This window comes from Aegilops tauschii, chromosome 3 (genome assembly GCF_002575655.3).
Source record: "Aegilops tauschii subsp. strangulata cultivar AL8/78 chromosome 3, Aet v6.0, whole genome shotgun sequence".
Classification (NCBI taxonomy): domain Eukaryota; kingdom Viridiplantae; phylum Streptophyta; class Magnoliopsida; order Poales; family Poaceae; genus Aegilops; species Aegilops tauschii.
The window spans coordinates 42,368,566-42,387,901 of NC_053037.3; the positions used below are offsets into that span (position 1 = coordinate 42,368,566).

Genomic DNA, 19,336 nt, shown 5'->3' on the forward strand with positions numbered 1-19,336 from the left:
AGCGGGGACGTCTCCTCCTTCTTGATCCAGGAAGGGGGGAGGAGAAGTTGATGGAGATCCAGCAGCACGACGGCGTGGTGGTGGAAGTAGCGGGATCCCGGCAGGGCTTCGCCAAGCGCAAGCGGGGAGGAAGAGGTGTCACGGGAGGGAGGGAGGCGCCAGGGCTTGGGGTGCTGCTCCCAAGCGCCTCCCCACTATATATAGGGGTGGAGGGGGCTGGTTTCTTGCCCTCCAAGTCCATTGGGGCGTTGGCAAAGGTGGGGGAAAGAAATCCCATCATTTCCCTTCCCCACCGATTGTTATCCCCTTTTTTAGCGATCTTGATCTTATCCCTTCGGGATATGATCTTATTCCTTCTAAGGTGGGATCTTGGTGCGCCTTGACCAGGGGTGTGGGGCCTTGCCCCCACTACCCACGTTCATGTGGGTCCCCCATGCAGGTGGGCCCCACTTCGGAACCTTCTAGAACCTTCCCGGTACAATACCGAAAAATCCCGAACATTTTCCGGTGGCCAAAATAGGACTTCCCATATATAAATCTTTACCTCCGGACCATTCCGGAACTCCTCGTGACGTCCGGGATCTCATCCGGGACTCCGAACAACTTTCGGTTAACCGCATACTAATATCTCTACAACTCTAGCGTCACCGAACCTTAAGTGTGTAGACCCTACGGGTTCGGGAGACATGCAGACATGACCGAGACGACTCTCCGGTCAATAACTAACAGCGGGATCTGGCTACCCATGTTGGCTCCCACATGTTCCACAATGATCTCATCGGATGAACCACGATGTCGAGGATTCAATCAATCCCATATACAATTCCCTTTGTCAATCGGTACGTTACTTGCCCGAGATTCGATCGTCGGTATCCCAATACCTTGTTCAATCTCGTTACCGGCAAGTCACTTTACTCGTATCGTAATGCATGATCCCGTGACCAAACACTTGGTCACATTGAGCTCATTATGATGATGCATTACCGAGTGGGCCCAGAGATACCTCTCCGTCATATGGAGTGACAAATCCCAGTCTCGATTCGTGCCAACCCAACAGACACTTTTGAAGATACCCGTAGTGCACCTTTATAGCCACCCAGTTACGTTGTGACGTTTGCCACACCCAAAGCACTGCTATGGTATCCGGGAGTTGCACAATCTCATGGTCTAAGGAAATGATACTTGACATTTGGAAAAGCTCTAGCAAACGAACTACACGATCTTGTGCTATGCTTAGGATTGGGTCTTGTCCATCACATCATTCTCCTAATGATGTGATCCCGTTATCAATGACATCTAATGTCCATAGTCAGGAAACCATGACTATCTGTTGATCAACGAGCTAGTCAACTAGAGGCTCACTAGGGACATGTTGTGGTCTATGTATTCACACATGTATTACGATTTCCGGATAACACAATTATAGAATGAACAATAGACAATTATCATGAACAAGGAAATATAATAATAACCATTTTATTATTGCCTCTAGGGCATATTTCCAACAGTCTCCCACTTGCACTAGAGTCAATAATCTAGTTACATTGTGATGAATCGAACACCCATAGAGTTCTGGTGTTGATCATGTTTTGCTCTAGGGAGAGGTTTAGTCAACGGATCTGCTACATTCAGGTCCGTATGTACTTTACAAATATCTATGTCTCCATTTTGAACATTTTCACGAATGGAGTTGAAGCGACGCTTGATATGCCTGGTCTTCCTGTGAAACCTGGGCTCCTTGGCAAGGGCAATAGCTCCAGTGTTGTCACAGAAGAGAGTCATCGGGCCCGACGCATTGGGAATCACCCCTAGGTCGGTAATGAACTCCTTCATCCAGATTGCTTCTTGCGCTGCCTCTGAGGCTGCCATGTACTCCGCTTCACATGTAGATCCCGCCATGACGCTTTGCTTGCAACTGCACCAGCTTACTGCCCCTCCATTCAAAATATACACGTATCCGGTTTGTGACTTCGAGTCAACCAGATCTGTGTCGAAACTAGCATCGACGTAACCCTTTACGATGAGCTCTTCGTCACCTCCATAAACGAGAAACATATCCTTAGTCCTCTTCAGGTACTTCAGGATATTCTTGACCGCTGTCCAGTGTTCCATGCCGGGATTACTTTGGTACCTTCCTACCAAACTTACGGCAAGGTTTACATCAGGTCTGGTACACAGCATGGCATACATAATAGACCCTATGGCCGAGGCATAGGGGACGACACTCATCTTTTCTCTATCTTCTGCCGTGGTCGGGCATTGAGCCGTGCTCAATTGCACACCTTGCAATACAGGCAAGAACCCCTTCTTGGACTGATCCATATTGAACTTCTTCAATATCTTGTAAAGGTACGTACTTTGTGAAAGACCAATGAGGCGTCTTGATCTATCTCTATAGATCTTGATGCCTAATATATAAGCAGCTTCTCCAAGGTCCTTCATTGAAAAACACTTGTTCAAGTAGGCCTTTATGCTTCCCAAGAATTCTATATCATTTCCCATCAACAGTATATCATCCACATATAATATGAGAAATGCTACAGAGCTCCCACTCACTTTCTTGTAAACACAGGCTTCTCCATAAGTCTGTGTAAACCCAAACACTTTGATCATCTCATCAAATCGAATGTTCCAACTCCGAGATGCTTGCACCAGCCCATAGATGGAGCGCTGGAGCTTGCATACCTTGTTAGCATTCTTAGGATCGACAAAACCTTCCGGCTGCATCATATACAATTCTTCCTTAAGAAAGCCGTTAAGGAATGCCGTTTTGACGTCCATTTGCCATACCTCATAATCATAGTATGCGGCAATTGCTAACATGATTCGGACGGACTTCAGCTTCGCTACGGGTGAGAAAGTCTCATCGTAGTCAACCCCTTGAACTTGTCGATAACCCTTAGCGACAAGTCGAGCTTTATAGATGGTAACATTACCATCCGCGTCTGTCTTCTTCTTAAAGATCCATTTGTTTTCTATCGCTCGCCGATCATCGGGCAAGTCTGTCAAAGTCCACACTTTGTTTTCATACATGGATCCTATCTCGGATTGCATGGCTTCAAGCCATTTGTCGGAAGCTGGGCCCGCCATTGCTTCTTCATAGTTCGAAGGTTCACCGTTGTCTAACAACATGATTTCCAAGACAGGGTTGCCGTACCACTCTGGCGCGGAACGTGTCCTTGTGGACCTACGAAGTTCAGTAGGAGCTTGATCCGAAGTACCTTGATCATCATCATCATTAACTTCCTCTCTAGTCGGTGCAGGCACCACAGGAACATCTTCCTGAGCTGCGCTACTTTCCGGTTCAAGAGGTAGTACTTCATCAAGTTCCACTTTCCTCCCACTTACTTCTTTCGAGAGAAACTCTTTCTCCAGAAAGGACCCGTTCTTGGCAACAAAGATCTTGCCTTCGGATATGAGGTAGAAGGTATACCCAATGGTTTCCTTAGGGTATCCTATGAAGACGCATTTTTCCGACCTGGGTTCGGGCTTTTCAGGTTGATGTTTCTTGACATAAGCATCGCATCCCCAAACTTTTAGAAATGACAGCTTAGGTTTCTTCCCAAACCATAATTCATACGGTGTCGTCTCAACGGATTTCGACGGAGCCCTATTTAAAGTGAATACGACAGTCTCTAAAGCATAGCCCCAAAATGAGAGCGGTAGATTGGTAAGAGACATCATAGATCGCACCATATCCAGTAGAGTGCGATTACAATGTTCGGACACACCATTTCGCTGAGGTGTTCCAGGTGGCGTGAGTTGTGAAACTATTCCACATTTCCTTAAGTGTGTGCCAAATTCGTGACTCAAATATTCCCCTCCACGATCTGATCGTAAGAACTTTATTTTTCTGTCACGTTGATTCTCAACCTCACTCTGAAATTCCTTGAACTTTTCAAAGGTCTCAGACTTGTGTTTCATTAGGTAGACATACCCATATCTACTTAAGTCATCAGTGAGAGTGAGAACATAACGATAGCCACCGCGAGCCTCAACACTCATTGGACCGCACACATCAGTATGTATGATTTCCAATAAGTTGGTTGCTCGCTCCATTGTTCCGGAGAACGGAGTCTTGGTCATCTTACCCATGAGGCATGGTTCGCACGTGTCAAATGATTCGTAATCAAGAGACTCCAAAAGTCCATCTGCAGGGAGCTTCTTCATGTGTTTGACACCAATGTGACCAAGACGGCAGTGCCACAAGTATGTGGGACTATCATTATCAACCTTACATCTTTTGGTATTCACACTATGAATATGTGTAACACTACGTTCGAGATTCATTAAGAATAAACCATTAACCAGCGGGGCATGACCATAAAACATATCTCTCATATAAATAGAACAACCATTATTCTCGGATTTAAATGAGTAGCCATCTCGAATTAAACGAGATCCTGATACAATGTTCATGCTCAAAGCTGGCACTAAATAACAATTATTGAGGTTTAAAACTAATCCCGTAGGTAAATGTAGAGGTAGCGTGCCGACGGCGATCACATCGACCTTGGAACCATTCCCGACGCGCATCGTCACCTCGTCCTTTGCCAGTCTCCGTTTATTCCACAGCTCCTGCTTTGAGTTACAAATATGAGCAACCGCACCGGTATCAAATACCCAGGAGCTACTACGAGTGCTGGTAAGGTACACATCAATAACATGTATATCACATATACCTTTGGTGTTGCCGGCCTTCTTGTCCGCCAAGTACTTGGGGCAGTTCCGCTTCCAGTGACCACTTCCCTTGCAATAAAAGCACTCAGTCTCAGGCTTGGGTCCATTCTTTGGCTTCTTCTCGGCAACTGGCTTACCGGGCGCGGCAACTCCCTTGCCGTCCTTCTTGAAGTTCTTCTTACCCTTGCCTTTCTTGAACTTAGTGGTTTTATTCACCATCAATACTTGATGTTCCTTTTTGATCTCCACCTCCGCTGATTTCAGCATTGAATATACCTCAGGAATGGTCTTTTCCATCCCCTGCATATTGAAGTTCATCACAAAGCTCTTGTAGCTCGGTGGAAGCGACTGAAGGATTCTGTCAATGACCGCGTCATCCGGGAGATTAACTCCCAGCTGAGTCAAGCGGTTGTGTAACCCAGACATTTTGAGTATGTGCTCACTGACAGAACTATTTTCCTCCATCTTACAACTGAAGAACTTGTCGCAGACTTCATATCTCTCGACCCAGGCATGAGCTTGGAAAACCATTTTCAGCTCTTCGAACATCTCATATGCTCCGTGTTGCTCAAAACACTTTTGGAGCCCCGGTTCTAAGCTGTAAAGCATGCCGCACTGAACGAGGGAGTAATCATCAGCACGCTGCTGCCAAGCGTTCATAACGTCTTGGTTCTCTGGGATGGGTGCGTCACCTAGCGGTGCTTCTAGGACATAATCTTTCTTGGCAGCTATGAGGATGATCCTCAGGTTCCGGACCCAGTCCGTATAGTTGCTGCCATCATCTTTCAGCTTGGTTTTCTCTAGGAACGCGTTGAAGTTGAGGGCAACATTAGCGTGGGCCATTTGATCTACAAGACATATTGTAAAGATTTTAGACTAAGTTCATGATAATTAAGTTCATCTAATCAAATTATTCAATGAACTCCCACTCAGATAGACATCCCTCTAGTCATCTAAGTGAAACATGATCCGAGTCAACTAGGCCGTGTCCGATCATCACGTGAGACGGACTAGTCAACATCGGTGAACATCTTCATGTTGATCGTATCTTCTATACGACTCATGCTCGACCTTTCGGTCTTCCGTGTTCCGAGGCCATGTCTGTACATGCTAGGCTCGTCAAGTCAACCTAAGTGTATTGCGTGTGTAAATCTGGCTTACACCCATTGTATTCGAACGTTAGAATCTATCACACCCGATCATCACGTGGTGCTTCGAAACAACGAACCTTCGCAACGGTGCACAGTTAGGGGGGACACTTTCTTGAAATTATTGCGAGGGATCATCTTATTTAAGCTACCGTCGTTCTAAGCAAATAAGATGTAAAACATGATAAACATCACATGCAATCAAATAGTGACATGATATGGCCAGTATCATATTGCTCCTTTGATCTCCATCTTCGGGGCGCCATGATCATCTTCGTCACCGGCATGACACCATGATCTCCATCATCGTGTCTTCATGAAGTTGTCACGCCAACGATTACATCTACTTCTATGGCTAACGTGTTTAGCAATAAAGTAAAGTAATTTACATGGCGTTATTCAATGACACGCAGGTCATACAAAAAATAAAGACAACTCCTATGGCTCCTGCCGGTTGTCATACTCATTGACATGCAAGTCGTGATTCCTATTACAAGAACATGATCAATCTCATACATCACATATATTTCATTCATCACATCCTTTTGGCCATATCACATCACAAGGCATATGCTGCAAAAACAAGTTAGATGTCCTCTAATTGTTGTTGCATGTTTTTACGTGGCTTCTATAGGTTTCTAGCAAGAACGTTTCTTACCTACGTAAAACCACAACGTGATATGCCAACTTCTATTTACCCTTCATAAGGACCCTTTTCATCGAATCCGATCCGACTAAAGTGGGAGAGACAGACACCCGCTAGCCACCTTATGCAACTAGTGCATGTCAGTCGGTGGAACCTGTCTCACGTAAGCGTACGTGTAAGGTCGGTCCGGGCCGCTTCATCCCACGATGCCGCCGAAACAAGATAAGACTAGTAGTGGCAAGAAAATTGACAACATCTACGCCCACAACAAGTTTGTGTTCTACTCATGCATAGAAACTACGCATAGACCTAGCTCATGATGCCACTGTTGGAGATCGTTGCAGAAATTAAAAAATTTCTACGTATCACCAAGATCAATCTATGGAGTCATCTAGCAACGAGAGAGAGGGGAGTGCATCTACATACCCTTGTAGATCACGCGCGGAAGCGTTCAAGAGAACGGGGTTGATGGAGTCGTACTCGTCGTGATCCAAATCACCGATGATCCTAGCGCCGAACGGACGACACCTCCGCGTACAACACACGTACGGAGCGGGGACGTCTCCTCCTTCTTGATCCAGCAAGGGGGGAGGAGAAGTTGATGGAGATCCAGCAGCACGATGGCGTGGTGGTGGAAGTAGCGGGATCCCGGCAGGGCTTCGCCAAGCGCAAGCGGGGAGGAAGAGGTGTCACGGGAGGGAGGGAGGCGCCAGGGCTTGGGGTGCTGCTCCCAAGCGCCTCCCCACTATATATAGGGGTGGAGGGGGCTGGTTTCTTGCCCTCCAAGTCCATTGGGGCGTTGGCAAAGGTGGGGGAAAGAAATCCCATCATTTTCCTTCCCCACCGATTGTTATCCCCCTTTTTTAGGGATCTTGATCTTATCCCTTCGGGGTATGATCTTATTCCTTCTAAGGTGGGATCTTGGTGCGCCTTGACCAGGGGTGTGGGGCCTTGCCCCCACTACCCATGTTCATGTGGGTCCCCCCATGCAGGTGGGCCCCACTTCGGAACCTTCTAGAACCTTCCCGGTACAATACCGAAAAATCCCGAACATTTTCCGGTGGCCAAAATAGGACTTCCCATATATAAATCTTTACCCCGGACCATTCCGGAACTCCTCGTGACGTCCGGGATCTCATCCGGGACTCCCAAAAACTTTCGGTTAACCGCATACTAATATCTCTACAACTCTAGCGTCACCGAACCTTAAGTGTGTAGACCCTACGGGTTCAGGAGACATGCAGACATGACCGAGACGACTCTCCGGTCAATAACCAATAGCGGGATCTGGATACCCATGTTGGCTCCCACATGTTCCACGATGATCTCATCGGATGAACCACGATGTCGAGGATTCAATCAATCCCGTATACAATTCCCTTTGTCAATCGGTACGTTACTTGCCCGAGATTCGATCGTCGGTATCCCAATACCTTGTTCAATCTCGTTACCGGCAAGTCACTTTACTCGTACCATAATGCATGATCCCGTGACCAAACACTTGGTCACATTGAGCTCATTATGATGATGCATTACCGAGTGGGCCCAGAGATACCTCTCCGTCATACGGAGTGACAAATCCCAGTCTCGATTCGTGCCAACCCAACAGACACTTTCGGAGATACCCATAGTGCACCTTTAGAGCCACCCAGTTACGTTGTGACGTTTGCCACACCCAAAGCACTGGTATGGTATCCGGGAGTTGCACAATCTCATGGTCTAAGGAAATGATACTTGACATTTGGAAAAGCTCTAGCAAACGAACTACACGATCTTGTGCTATGCTTAGGTTTGGGTCTTGTCCATCACATCATTCTCCTAATGATGTGATCCCGTTATCAATGACATCTAATGTCCATAGTTAGGAAACCATGACTATCTGTTGATCAACGAGCTAGTCAACTAGAGTCTCACTAGGGACATGTTGTGGTCTATGTATTCACACATGTATTACGATTTCCGGATAACACAATTATAGCATGAACAATAGACAATTATCATGAACAAGGAAATATAATAATAACCATTTTATTATTGCCTCTAGGGCATATTTCCAACAGGGAAATGATGGGATTTCTTTCCCCCACCTTTGCCAACGCCCCAATGGACTTGGAGGGCAAGAAACCAGCCCCCTCCACCCCTATATATAGTGGGGAGGCGCATGGGAGCAGCACCCCAAGCCCTGGCGCCTCCCTCTCTCCCGTGACACATCTTCCTCCCCGCTTGCGCTTGGCGATGCCCTGTCGGGATCCCGCTACTTCCACCACCATGCCGTCATGCTGCTGGATCTCCATCAACTTCTCCTCCCCCCTTGCTGGATCAAAAAGAAGGAGACGTCCCCGCTCCGTATGTGTGTTGAACGCGGAGGTGCCGTCCGTTCGGCGCTAGGATCATCGGTGATTTGGATCACGACGAGTACGACTCCATCAACCCCGTTCTCTTGAACGCTTCCGCTCGCGATCTACAAGGGTATGTAGATGCACTCCTCCCCTCTCGTTGCTAGCATCTCCTAGATTGATCTTGTTGACACATAGGAAAATTTTGAATTTCTGCTACGTTCCCCAATAGTGGCATCATGAGCCAGGTCTATGCGTAGATTCTATGCACGAGTAGAACACAAAGTAGTTGTGGGCGATGATTTGTTCAATTTGCTTGCCGTTACTAGTCTTATCTTGATTCGGCGGCATTGTGGGATGAAGCGGCCCGGACCAACCTTACACGTACTCTTACGTGAGACAGGTTCCACCGACTGACATGCACTTGATGCATAAGGTGGCTAGCGGGTGTCTGCCTCTCCCACTTTAGTTGGATCAGATTCGATGAAAAGGGTCCTTATGAAGGGTAAATAGCAATTGGCATATCACCGTTGTGGCTTTTGCGTAGGTAAGAAACGTTCTTGCTAGAAACCCATAGCAACCACGTAAAACATGCAACAACAATTAGAAGACGTCTAACTTGTTTTTGCAGGGTATGCTATGTGATGTGATATGGCCAAAAGGATGTGATGAATTATATATGTGATGTATGAGATTGATCATGTTCTTGTAATAGGAATCACGACTTGCATGTCGATGACTATGACAACCGGCAGGAGCCATAGGAGTTGTCTTAATTTATTGTATGACCTGCGTGTCAATGAAAACGCCATGTAATTACTTTACTTTATTGCTAACCGTTAGCCATAGTAGTAGAAGTAATAGTTGGCGAGACAACTTCATGAAGACACGATGATGGAGATCATGGTGTCATGCCGGTGACGAAGGTGATCATGCCGCGCCTCGAAGACGGAGATCAAAGGCGCAAGATGATATTGGCCATATCATGTCACTTTATGATTTGCATGTGATGTTTGTCATGTTTACATCTTATTTGCTTAGAACGACGGTAGCATAAATAAGATGATCCCTCACTAAAATTTCAAGAGATGTGTTCCCCCTAACTGTGCACCGTTGCGAAGGTTCGTTGTTTCGAAGCACCACGTGATGATCGGGTGTGATAGATTCTAACGTTCGCATACAACGGGTGTTGACGAGCCTAGCATGTACATACATGGCCTCGGAACACAAGCAAAACACTTAGGTTGCCTTGACGAGCCTAGCATGTACAGACATGGCCTCGGAACACAAGAGACCGAAAGGTCGAACATGAGTCGTATAGTAGACACGATCAACATGGAGATGTTCACCGATGATGACTAGTCCGTCTCACGTGATGATCGGACATGGCCTAGTCAATTCGGATCATGTATCACTTAGATGACTAGAGGGATGTCTATCTAAGTGGGAGTTCATTAAATAATCAGATGAACTTAATTATCATGAACATAGTCAAAAGGTCTTTGCAAATAATGTCGTAGCTTACGCTTTAGTTCTACTAAGATATGTTCCTAGAGAAAATTTAGTTGAAAGTTGATAGTAGCAATTATGCGGACTGGGTCCATAAATTGAGGATTGTCCTCATTGCTGCACAGAAGGCTTATGTCCTTAATGCACCACTCGGTGTGCTGAACCTCGAGCGTCGTTTGTAGATGTTGGAACATCTGACATACACGTTTTGATGACTACGTGATAGTTCAGTGCGTAATGTTGAACGGTTTAAAATTGTGGCACCAAAGACGGTTTTGAAATGTCGCAGAACATATGAGATGTTCCAAAGACTGAAATTGGGATTTCAGACTAGTGCCCACGTCAAGAGGTATGAGACCTCTGACAAGTTTCTTAAGCCTGCAAACTAAGGGAGAAAAGCTCAATTGTTGAGCATGTGCTCAGATTGTCTGAGTACTACAATCACTTGAATCGAGTGGGAGTTAATCTTCCAGATGAGATAGTGATGGTTCTCCATAGTCACTGCCACCAAGCTATTAGAGCTTCGTGATGAACTATAACATATCAGGGATAGACATGATGATCCTTGAGCAACTCGCGATGTTTGACACCGTGAAAGTAGAAATCAAGTAGGAGCATCAATTGTTGATGGTTAGTAAAACCACTAGTTTCTAGAAGGGCAAGGGCAAGAAGGGATACTTCATGAAATGGCAAATCAGTTGCTGCTCTAGTGAAGAAACCCAAGGTTGAACCCAAACCCGAGACTAAGTGCTTCTGAAATGAGGGGAACGGTCACTGAAGTAGAACTACCCTAGATACTTCGTAGATGAGAAGGCTGGCAAGGTCGACAGAAGTATATTGGATATACATGATATTAATGTGTACTTTACTAGTACTCCTAGTAGCACCAGGGTATTAGATACCGGTTCGGTTGCTAAGTGTTAGTAACTCGAAATAAAAGCTGCGGAATAAACGGAGACTAGCTAAAGGTGAGATGACGATATGTGTTTCCAAGGTTGATGTGATCAAGCATCGCATGCTCCCTCTACCATCGAGATTGGGGTTAAACCTGAATAATTGTTATTTGGTGTTTGCGTTAAGCATAGACATGATTGGATTATGTTTATCGCAATACGTTTATTCATTAAAGGAGAATAATGGTTACTCTGTCTATTTGAATAATACCTTCAATGGTCTTGCACCTAAAATGAATGGTTTATTGAATCTCGATCGTAGTGATACACATGTTCATGCCAAAAGATATAAGATTGTAATGATAGTACCACATACTTGTGGCACTGCCACTTGAGTCATATTGGTATAAAACGCATGAAGAAGCTCCATGTTGATGGATCTTTGGACTCACTCGTTTTTGAAAAGATTGAGACATGCGAACCATGTCTATTAGTATACATGCATGAAGAAAGTCCATACAGATGGATCATTTGGACTCACTTGATTTTGAATCACTTGAGACATGCAAATCATACCACATGGGCAAAATGACTGAAAGGCCTCGTTTTCAGTAAGATGGAACAAGAGAGCAACTTGTTGGAAGTAATACATTTGATGTGTGCAGTCCAATGAGTGCTGAGGCACGCAGTGGATATCGTTATGTTCTTACTTCACAGATGATTTGAGTAGATGCTGGGAATATTTACTTGATGAAACACAAGTCTGAATTATTGAAAGGTTCAAGTAATTTCAGAGTGAAGTTGAAGATCGTCGTGACAAGAGGATAAAATGTCTGTGATATGATCATAGAGATGAATATCTGAGTTACGAGTTTGGCACACAATTAAGAAATTGTGGAAATTGTTTCACGACTAATACCGCCTGGAACACCATATTGTGATGGTGTGTCCGAACATCATAACTGCACCCTATTGGATATGGTGCATACCATGATGTCTCTTATCGAATTACAACTATCGTTTATGGGTTAGGCATTAGAGACAACCGCATTCACTTTAAATAGGGCACCACGCAATTCCGTTGAGACGACACCGTATGAACTATGGTTTAGAGAAACCTAAGTTGTCATTTCTTAAAAGTTTGGGGCTGCGACGCTTATGTGAAAAAGTTTCAGGCTGATAAGCTCGAACCCAAAGCGGATAAATGCATCTTCATAGAATACCCAAAACAGTTGGGTATACCTCCTATTTCAGATCTGGAAGCAAAAGTGATTGTTTCTAGAAACGGGTCCTTTCTCGAGGAAAAGTTTCTCTCGAAAGAATTGAGTGGGAGGATGGTGGAGACTTGATGAGGTCATTGAACCGTCACTTCAACTAATGTGTAGCAGGGCACAGGAAGTTGTTCCTGTGGCACCTACACCAATTGAAGTGGAAGCTTATGATAGTGATCATGAAACTTCAGATCAAGTCACTACCAAACCTCATAGGACGACAAGGATGCGTACTACTTGAGAGTGGTACGTAATCCTGTCTTGGAAGTCATGTTGCTAGACAACAATGAACCTTCGAGCTATGGAGAAGCGATGGTGGGCCCGGATTCCGACGAATGGCTCGAGGCCATAAAATCCGAGAGGATCCATGTATGAAAACAAAGTATAGACTTTGAAAGAACTACTTGATGGACGTAAGGCTGTTGGGTACAGATGGATTTTAAAGGGAAGACAGACAATGATGGTAAGTGTCACCATTAAGAAAGCTCGACTTGTCGTTAAGATGTTTTCCGGCAAGTTCAAGGAGTTGACTGCGATGAGACTTTCTCACTCGTAGCGATGCTAAGAGTCTGTTAGAATTATATTAGCAGTTACTGCATTATTTATGAAATCTTGCAGATAGGATGTCAAAACATTGTTTCCTCGACGATTTTCTTGAGGAAAGGTTGTATGTGATACAACCAGAAGGTTTTGTCAATCCTGAAAGATGCTAACAAGTATGCAAAGCTCCAGCAATCCTTCTAAGGATTGGAGTAAGCATCTCGGAGTTGGAATGAACGCTTTGATGAGATGATCAAAGATTTTGGGTTTATACAAAGTTCATGAGAAACTTGTATTTCCAAAGAAGTGAGTGGGAGCACTATAGAATTTTTGATGAGTATATGTTGTTAACATATTGTTGATCAGAAATGATGTAGAATTTCTGGAAAGCATCCAGGGTTATTTGAAAAGTATTTTTAATGGAAAACCTGGATTAAGCTACTTGAACATTGAGCATCAAGATCTATAAGGATAGATCAAAAACGCTTAATAGTACCTTCAAATGAATACATACCGTGACAAGATTTTGAAGGAGTTCAAAATAGATCAGCAAAGAAGGAGTTCTTGGCTGTGTTACAAGGTGTGAGTATTGAGTAAGACTCAAGACCTGACCACGGCAGAAGAAAGAGAAAGGACGAAGGTCGTCCCCTATGCTTTAGACGTAGGCTCTACAATATGCTATGCTGTGTACCGCACCTGAAGTGTGCCTTGCCATGAGTTAGTCAAGGGGTACAATAGTGATCCAGGAAGGGATCACATGACAGCGGTCGAACTTATCCTTAGTATCTAGCGGACTAAGGAATTTTCTCGATTATGGAGGTGGAAAGGGGGTTCGTCGTAAAGGGTTACGTCGATGCAAACTTTGACACTAATCCGGATGACTCTGAGTAGTGAACCGGATTCGTATAGTAGAGCAATTATTTGGAATAGCTCCAAGTAGCGCGTGGTAGCTGCATCTACAAGATGACATAGAGATTTGTAAAGCACACACGGATCTGAATGTTGCAGACCCGTTGACTAAAACCTCTCCCGTAAGCATAACATGATCAAACCCTAGAACTCATTGAGTGTTAATCACATGGTGATGTGAACTAGATTATTAACTCTAGTAAACTCTTGGGTATTAGTCACATGGCGATGTGAACTATGAGTGTTAATCACATGGTGATGTGAACTAGATTATTGACTCTAGTGCAAGTGGGAGACTGTTGGAAATATGCCCTAGAGGCAATGATAAAATGGTTATTATTGTATTTCCTTGTTCATGATAATTGTCTGTTGTTCATGCTATAATTGTATTAACTGGAAACCGTAATACATGTGTGAATACATAGACCACAACATGTCCCTAGTGAGCCTCTAGTTGACTAGCTCGTTGATCAACAGGTAGTCATGGTTTCCTGACTATGGACATTGGATGTCATTGATAACGGGATCACATCATTAGGAGAATGATGTGATGGACAAGACCCAATCCTAAGCATAGCACAAGATCGTGTAGTTCGTTTGCTAGAGCTTTTCCAAATGTCAAGTATCATTTCCTTAGACCATGAGATTGTGCAACTCCCGGATACCATAGGAGTGCTAGCTTTGGGTGTGCCAAACGTCACAACGTAACTGGGTGGCTATAAAGGTGCACTACGGGTATCTCCGAAAGTGTCTGTTGGGTTGGCACGAATCGAGACTGGGATTTGTCACTCCGTATGACAGAGAGGTATCTCTGGGCCCACTCGGTAATGCATCATCATAATGAGCTCAATGTGACCAAGTGTTTGGTCACGGGATCATGCATTACGGTACGAGTAAAGTGACTTGCCGGTAACGAGATTGAACAAGGTATTGGGATACCGACGATCGAATCTCGGGCAAGTAACGTACCGATTGACAAAGGGAATTGTATACGGGATTGATTGAATCCTCGACATCGTGGTTCATCCGATGAGATCATCGTGGAACATGTGGGAGCCAACATGGGTATCCAGATCCCGCTGTTGGTTATTGACCGGAGAGTCGTCTCGGTCATGTCTGCATGTCTCCCGAACCCGTAGGGTCTACACACTTAAGGTTCGGTGACGCTAGAGTTGTAGAGATATTAATATGCGGTTAACCGAAAGTTGTTCGGAGTCCCGGATGAGATCCCGGACGTCACGAGGAGTTCCGGAATGGTCCGGAGGTAAAGATTTATATATGGGAAGTCCTATTTTGGCCACCGGAAAATGTTCAGGATTTTTCGGTATTGTACCGGGAAGGTTCTAGAAGGTTCCGAAGTGGGGCCCACCTGCATGGGGGGACCCACATGAACATGGGTAGTGGGGGCAAGGCCCCACACCCCTGGCCAAGGCGCACCAAGATCCCACCTTAGAAGGAATAAGATTATATCCCGAAGGGATAAGATTAAGATCCCTAAAAAAGGGGGATAACAATCGGTGGGGAAGGAAAATGATGGGATTTCTTTCCCCCACCTTTGCCAACGCCCCAATGGACTTGGAGGGCAAGAAACCAGCCCCCTCCACCCCTATATATAGTAGGGAGGCGCATGGGAGCAGCACCCCAAGCCCTGGCGCCTCCCTCCCTCCCGTGACACCTCTTCCTCCTCGCTTGCGCTTGGCGAAGCCCTGCCGGGATCCCTCTACTTCCACCACCACGCCGTCGTGCTGCTGGATCTCCATCAACTTCTCCTCCCCCCTTGCTGGATCAAGAAGGAGGAGACGTCCCCGCTCCATACGTGTGTTGAACGCGGAGGTGCCGTCCGTTCGGTGCTAGGATCATCGGTTATTTGGATCACGACAAGTACGACTCCATCAACCCCATTCTCTTGAACGCTTCCGCTCGCGATCTACAAGGGTATGTAGATGCACTCTCCCCTCTCGTTGCTAGCATCTCCTAGATTGATCTTGGTGACACGTAGGAAAATTTTGAATTTCTGCTACGTTCCCCAACACCTTGTTACTCCACCCGATGGGAAAGAGTTAGCGGATCGTAAACTTGCCTTACCAAAACTGGTGATTTATTTGACCCGAGGAATGTCTTCTTATTTTATTTGACCTATATAATAAGTGTCTTCTTTTATACAAATAAAGGCAGCGAGTATCGGACCATAACGTTAATGATGCTCGAACCATGGGTTTAGGCGAAAAGAGGAAAAGATTAATGCCGTGACACACCGAACAGTACGGGAAACGAAATAGAAAGGTGTTTGGACATCGCGTCGGTAAAACGACAATGATATGAGTTTGTATGGATAGTCGAAGCACGATGATGAGGAGACATGGTTTCGAAGTGGTCTCTTCTCAACAGCTTATCTGCCGGATGAAAACAAGGTTGTGGTAACAAGTGGTCGTTGAGCTCCTAGTTTGACTGTCGGCGACAGACAGGAATGAAAGAATGCCCATAGTACTGAGATGGAGAAGAATACCTCACCAATAAGAAATAGAGCAGCACCCATGGTGCTTCATTTCTTTTACTAGAGAGAGTAGTCAAAGCCTCTAAATATCCCGAGGGCTTTCTGTGTTGGATCTGATGGCTGAGCTTGTTGTTCCCTATCTTGCGAGATTAAATCGGGTGCTCATATTTTTTGGTCGCACAAAAGAAGGTGTGCCCTAGATCGAAACTCATGGCACGATCAACAATGCTGATGTTTGGTCGGATAATCTTCGCTTGCCCTAAGAAAAAGAAGCATCAAAATCGGGGTTTACATGGTACATGTGTTCTTTTTACCGGGGGCATTGTCTTTCCTTAATTTTCAACCCTTATTGTGCCATTTTTCTTTGTTCCTCTTCTTACGATCATTTTTGTGCGTTTTGTCTTCGAAGAGTAGTTTCCCACGCATGGATAGAATGGCGGTTATCGGTTCATGACAAGGACGGTAGTCTAATTATTGAGCTATGGCGATATTCGATACCACATGGTACACGTGATGAGAAACCCTTGTCTCCTAAAAGCAGAGCAAAGAGCTAGGATATCCGATGAAATACCTTAGGCTCGATCTACTCACTGGCAAAATTCAAACTACCCCTACGGTGTGCCTGTCAAGGCAACGATGGATATGCTCCAAAATCAAGTACATGTCGAGGTAATACACGGAAATTAATGTAATTTCTTTGGGGAGACGGGGGAGGGGAATAGCTAATGTAACCGATTGTGTGCACGCATGAGAAGAAGATAGTAAAGCAAACCCTACTCTAAAAAAGGCAAATATTATCTGTGCATTTCACACAACACTCAAGACTGCGTGCAACGTCACTTCATTTCCGTGTCAATTGTCAAGAAACATATCGATAAGCGAAGAGGTTAGAATAGAAACAAGGGGGCGTGATGTGAAATATAGACATCGTGAAGGTGTGTCATGCAAAAAGCATTGTAGCAGAAGTAGATGCCCGGGAGAAAGATGATGTGTGTGTGGGGGTGGGGGGGGGGGGGGAGGGGGAGAGCATGACACGGAAGGCTGTGCTATTTACTTAGCCACCGGATCCCGGGCGAGGGAAGGGAATTATTCGGCTAGGAGCTCGCATGACTCTACTAGACATTCTTGAAATGTTTTTTTTAACGAGTCAATGACGGGGTCCTCTACCTAGTCACTGAAAGGTGTTTGAGGCACCGGGTTGTAGATGCTCTCTTACTTTGTGGCTACAAGCAAAAGAGGTAAAAATATATAACCTACGGGAATCCGTACACAAGAGTGTCTAGTGAACACGCACACACAAAAAAGGTGTAGTATGCAGGATTGGAACCTGAAGCACAAAATAAAAAGGGACGTGGTCGGCAGGATTCGAACCTGCGCGGGCAAAGCCCACATGATTTCTAGTCATGCCCGATAACCACTCCGGCACGACCACTGATTATGTGTACTTTCTATTTCCACCCTATAACACACAGAAGTTAGTTAACCATCAACCAAAAGTGGGATGGGATATGCTATTCTATCAAATCAAAATTAGCTACAGACAGAGTATCGAGAGATAGTGTTGACTACTCCTGAGTAGTCAGAGCAACTCCAAAGGGCCGACCCATTTTGTCCGCCTGCGTCCGTTTGGGTCGGCGCGGATAAAAATGGCGGCCCAACGCGCCGACCGAAACCCAAATCACGTCCGCGTCGCGTCCACGTCGACGCATTTGCGGCCCAAATTTGCGCCCCAAATGCGTCGGCGCGGACGCCGAACGGATGCTTCGCGTGCCTTCTCGCTATCCGCCGCGTCCCCATATGGCGGCCGTCCAACTACCCGCTGCCCACGCGGCCAGCTTAATTTATGACGACGTGCCCATGCGTCAGCGACGGCGCTCGTCCTTTTTTAAGCCGACAGTGTGGCGGGGCCGTCCTCATCCAAACTCGCCATCCACATCTGCCCACCTTTGCTCCCTCGTCGCCGGCAAACCCTAGCCACCACAACCACAGAGAGATGGGCCTTTTCTCCGGCGCCAGCGGCAGCAAGGCCAAGGGCAAGTCCCCCGCCACCCCTTTCCCCTCAGAGTTCCTCCCACCTCCGCCGCCGCCTCGCCGGCAATGGCAGCGCGTGAACGTGCCAGTGCACCAGGCGGAGTGGCACTGGCAGAACCGCCAGCCTCTGCCGTATCCGAACGTGACGCTGCCGCACGACTGGCATCTGGATCCAGATAGGATCCCAGTGCCGGCGGCGCCGCGGACGGCTCGTGCTCACGCGGAGGAGGTGCGGCGCCGGCGTGCGCTGCTGACGCCGGAGCAGCGCCGCGACAAGGCCTACGCAACCGACTCGCCCAACTGGGCGAGGTGGTTCGCCTTCGAGCACGAGGAGGCGAGGCGATGGGGCGTGCGCGAGGTCGACCGGAGGCCAACGCTGCTCGTCGTCCGCGAGGAGGACCAGGCGGCGGAGGACACCTACTAGGCGGCCCTTGCGGCCGTCTACCGGGAGAGCGAGGAGGACGAGCGGCGCAGAGCGGAGGCGGAAGAGGAGGCCCGCTACGAGGCGGCAATGGCGCAGGCCCTTGCCCTCTCCGCGGCGGGCGACAGCGTGGTGCCGCCGGTGGCCCCGCCGTCCCCCATCAAGCCGGAGCCGCAGCCGGAGCCGGAGCCCGAGCTGGAGCCCGAGCCCATCGCGCGCTTCTCCTGGAAGGGAGTGGTGCGCGAGTGGGTGTTTGCGCCACCGGTTTGGCTGAGGGCGACGCCGGCGCAGGAGCAGGCGTACCTCGAGATGTGGCGCCAGCGCCGGCTGACAGAGAAGCGCCGTCGCGGCGAGTACGAGGAGATGCTCGAGCGCGACCTCGAGGAGGAGCAGCGCGAGGCCGAGGAGGAGGCGCGCCAGGCCGCGGCTGCACAGGCAGCCGCACAACCCCCCCGCCC

At 46.9% G+C, this 19,336-nt stretch overlaps 1 non-coding gene across 1 annotated transcript; it reads right to left on the reverse strand.

Moving 5' to 3' along the window:
* Positions 1-17,776: 17,776 nt before the first annotated feature.
* Positions 17,777-17,858, reverse strand: TRNAS-AGA (transfer RNA serine (anticodon AGA)). Its single transcript has one exon. It is a non-coding gene; the product is annotated as a tRNA-Ser (tRNA).
* Between the last annotated feature and the right edge of the window lie 1,478 nt (positions 17,859-19,336).